Below are 4,925 nucleotides of genomic sequence, written 5' to 3'. Positions count from 1 at the left end.
TCTCAGCTGCTCACCACTATGCCATCTTCCTGGAAGTCTGTATTTACCTGTGTAAGAAATCAGTTATTTATTTACTTACTTTTTTATCTTGTGCTCAGACTTGAAGCCTCCATTTAGTTTTCAATCCAATGAAATAATGTCATAGCTTTAAGAAAAAAAATACAAGATCGCCACTTTTTCCAGATTTTTCAGATTTTCTTATCTCATCCAAAGTGGTTAAAAAAGTTTTCAGCTTAATGAATATATAATTCATTCTAAATTATGATGTGATTTACTTTTTATGGCCTGCAACATTTGCCTCTATTAGATTTTCTTCCTTCCCTGTGTGAACAAGCAGATGTATTATGCTAGATTTGCCTGAAACCAGAGAAAACATCAGTAGTCATTTAGAGCATCTGTAATTCCCATGGGCCATTGCATAGAATATCCATTTACCACTTTTTCCTTTAAAAAGTTTTAAGAGAACACAGTCTAACAACAGTCCACGATCCTGCCTGAAATTTAGAGAAGACAAAGCAAAGGTTAACAAAAATGCAAAGAAAGAAATTTAACTCCTTCTATCTTATGGAAAGCAATTTCCAAGTAGCTTATCTGTTATGAAGATAACTTCAACCAAGCATTTATTTAATAGTTAATTAGCAGCATCTCTTAAAAGATTTCTGCAGCCTAGAAAACACAAAGCCATAATCCTAGCTAATAATATCAAAGTGATGAGCAAAGACATAGCTCCTACGTGTTCAGCCGATGATATGGCAAAGATCATGAAATTCTGCAAAACTCAATCTAAAGTGAGTTATAAATCTCACAAATACCAGCTAATGGATAATGAGATTCTATTCTAATGTTGATAATGTGCAATGTAAGTGTTTCCTGTTTCTTAAGTAGGGTATCTTTGACCATTTAAACAAGTCTGTAGCGCCAACCACAGACTTGAGTGTATTAAAAAAGCCATTTTGTGTATGCCGCTTGGAGGTAATGAGAAAGTGCTTCTCAATGGGACACGCTTAAGAGGAGACATCAATGTCTTATTAATAGGTAAGAGCATGCTGAGTTAATAGTGCATTGGTAACTTATTTTTATTGTCCCCTCCTCTCCACACTAGTGTGGCTCAGTGATGTCATATTAGCAGGAGAACAAAAAGTCGAACTAGCACAATGACTGTGTCATCGTTTTCTGGCACAAAAATATGTGCTTGCCTCTCATTGGAAACATTTTTTTAATGTATAAAAAACATTCTGACTGTTTCATAAACATCTCGTGTTCAATGCATCAATTCAGTACCCCAAATTCCTCCACTTACCTCCTTATTCTCACCATGTTACCTAGCACAAAACCCCAACTTTGACCTGCTGAAAAATCCAACAAACACCCTTAATAGGCTGACTGTCTTTAGAGTCTTAATCTCCCTCTAACCTGGGCTGTTCCCTACCTTTCCGTTTTACCCTCTGAGCAAAGTCTCAGAGGCGAAGTGGAGCTTGGGAGAAGACTGCAGTGACTTCATCTAAGAAGTTCCAACTGACAAGTCCTTGCTCACCACTACCTCTTGCAGGATACAGAAATAAGCATGATACAATAGGCATCTGTCCAGCCGTGGAGGTGAGTCGAACAGACACACTGAACCTGCACTAAGCATTTCATCTTTTAATGGTGCCAGGCACTGACAAGACAAAAGGCAGGAGACATCAAGCCTGAGCATAAGAGGCTTGCCGATGGGCATGGGGTGGGGGATTGACACATGCATCTGAGTAGCCTAAGCACGGACAGAAATAAAAGTAGAGCGCTGACAATACTAACAGTACCTGAAAGGAGCTGATTTTCAAGAAGGAAGACATTGCACAGGCACGAATGGTGGGCAAGTTCCCCAAGCAGATTCCAGCTTTTAACACTTTCCTTGAGAAGTTCTTGCAAAAACTCATTAGAAAGTAGGCCTGGGGCTGAGATGTACCTCAGGGGAAGAGGGCTCGCCTAGCGCGAGCAAGGCCCTGGGTTCCACGCCAGCACTGTTCTATGCCTAGCGCGAGCAAGGCCCTGGGTTCCACGCCAGCACTGTTCTATATAACGTATATATATATGCAGGTGTGCATACTTGCCTATGCATGCATACATAAACAATATGTATATACATATATGCACCATACACACATGATATGTGTGTGTGCACATACACATGATACACATGTGTACGCACATATGCACGTGTGTGCTGTATGTATGCATGTGTGCATGATATGTATACACATATACATGATCTGCATGCACACGCACATATACATGCATGGTGCATATATATACATGTACACATACACGTGCATAATGCATATGTGTACCCACACATGCATGTGTGCACACATAAACATCTACATAATGCATATATACATAGATGCATACATACATAAGTTCTTGGTATCACTTTCAGTGCTTTAATTTGTTTAAATTTCCACTTAGCTGTCATTTGATTGGGCTTCCCAAGATACAGCAGCCAGCCAATCTCATTTGTGTAACTTTATTTGTAATCCTTTGCCTAATACATTTTAAAATCTTTTTCCTATGGCTCTAGTTTTTGCCTATCAATGCAAATGCCTATAAATAGCTGGGCTCCCTGCTGGTTCCTCAGTACAATATCTCCAGTGCCTGGAAAGTAGAAGGTGCTTAATAATATGTCTGAATAAATGAATGGTAAATTTACAGAATTTTATCAAACCCACCTCGTGAGGAGTCATTTTTCCCTTCATAGGTCTCCGTATTCCACCCGCCCCAATCAGCCCTGTGTCTAGCTTTGTCCTCAGGGAAGGAGCAGTTCAGCCACGAATCCTCACCCCACCCCCTCCACACTGCCTCCCCGTGTCCGGACGCTGTAGATAAAGGTCATGGCAGAGTAAAGCCTATGACAACTATGAAACTCCAGCTGAGTCTGCACAAATGTCAAGCCTAAGAGTAATTTTTAAACAGTAAATAGGCTAAGCTATGTAAGAAAATGAATTGTGGATTTTAGAAAAATATTCTTTTAGCTCTAAGCTGATAGTATCTAGTTAAAATTTCATGAGACGCTTGAACTAGGGGTGATGTATTTTCCTCGCTTCAAAACAATTACATTGTGCACAAAGATTACCATGCGTGGAAGAGGAAAAGGGCACGATGATATCTGAAAGGCAAGGAAAAAATGTCTCCTGAATATTAGTGAGGTTTAACTCTTACTGCTAATTAATAATCCTAGCAAGATAGTCTCTATTTTGAAAGCTTCTTTCTAAAACATAATTCCTTCAAATATGTTGTTCCTTTGTACCATGCTTTGGATTCTACTAATCTATTGGATTCCATTCTGTAAATATTTGCAAAGTGTTTCCAGACTCCAGGGCAACTGGCAGGGGCAGGAGGGGTTGGGTGGTAAGAAAGTAAAGATGAATAAGAACCTTGAGAATCCTAAAACCTCGTATCTCTCCATATGTTCCAGAATGTTTGTGTACAAATATCCATTTTTTTGGTTTTGGTCTGGTTCTTTTTGTTGTTTTGTTTTGTGCTACCAGGAAGTCAACCCAGCCCTTCACTTCTGCCAAACAAGTGCTCTGCTCTTGGGCTATGCCAGGCCTGGCCTACCGGCCAGAGTGCCCCTGCCAGGGTAGGCGCTCCCGCCCCCAAGCTGTGGAGATTCTAGCTTCTCTGGTGCCTTCTCCATGAGAAAATTAGCAAGGCATCTGTCGCACTGAGCACCAAAACAAGAAACCATCCTCTACTACTCTAGGAGATAACATCTCCAGCAGGCTGAGAATTAAAATAACTAACCAGAGGGCTCCAGATTGTTCTAATTAGCCCGCACGGGAGCCCGAGCAGCAGCAGCGGCCACCTAGCTGCCCAGGCCGCGACACTGGTGCTCTGAAAGGACAGATGACTGAATGAGCAGTAACATGCCCGGAAAGTGAGAGGACAAAAAGCAGATGGACGATGGGGCTTGAACAGATGGAGAAAAATGGAATTTTTAGACTGAGTTTTTTAAAGTGAGATAACAATAACGTACGTTTTTACAGATACACTCTCTAGCTGAAAGATATTCAGGACCTTTTCTTTCAGTTTGCTGTTTGAGTGGCAACAGAGAGCCGACCACTAAAATGATACAGATAAGAGAGTAGGTAGATATTGCCACAAATCTTAGGAAACTCTGTATCTGTGCATAGGTGGAGTTACATGCAAAGCATGTTGTAAGATTCCAAACCCAAATACAGGCAGTAAAATTAGTCCATCAATTAGCTTACTTCTGGTCTGTTGAGATACACGAGAAACATTCATCGCTTTCCACTTGGAAATGAATTATCCAAGAGAATAATAGTGCTATTTTAAAGACTAAAGCCTACAATTTTGAAACTATTCATTGAATGAATGTATAAAACTAATTGTTGAATGAGTGTATGAATGAAACTGTTAAATGTATGAATGAAACTACTTATTGAATGAATGTATGAATGAAGCTACTTGTTGAATGAATGTATGAATGAATAAAATGGAGTAGGTGGTTGCACTTAGCAGTAGGTACTGAAGATAATTTCTTGATGATGTAGTAGACATCAGCTGTGCTGTAGTACTATCACACAAGGACAGCACTGGGGACTCAAATAGCTCTACTTAGGTAGTCATCACCTGGAGAATCAGAAGTAATGGAGCAAGTCTAGATGCCAAACAGGAAGCTGCCAGGGATGGCCACTTAGAGACACCTGGTGAGAGCACGACTTCAGGGGCAAATGATTGTCCTTGGGCCTATGGAATCCTCACCCTGACCTGTGCTTCTTCTCCCCAGGATGCTCCCTTGTGTTCCTCTCTGTGACCCAATCCCCCTTCTTATAAAGACACCAGCTAGTTGCCTGGGGAGATGGCTTAGTGGAATAAGTGCTTCCCTGGCAAGTGCAGGGGCCTGAGTTCAACCCCCAGTTCCACAA

The sequence above is a fragment of the Octodon degus genome, unplaced genomic scaffold (genome assembly GCF_000260255.1).
Source record: "Octodon degus isolate 3935 unplaced genomic scaffold, OctDeg1.0 scaffold00003, whole genome shotgun sequence".
Classification (NCBI taxonomy): Eukaryota; Metazoa; Chordata; class Mammalia; order Rodentia; family Octodontidae; genus Octodon; species Octodon degus.
Note: the sequence above shows the minus strand (reverse complement) of the source record.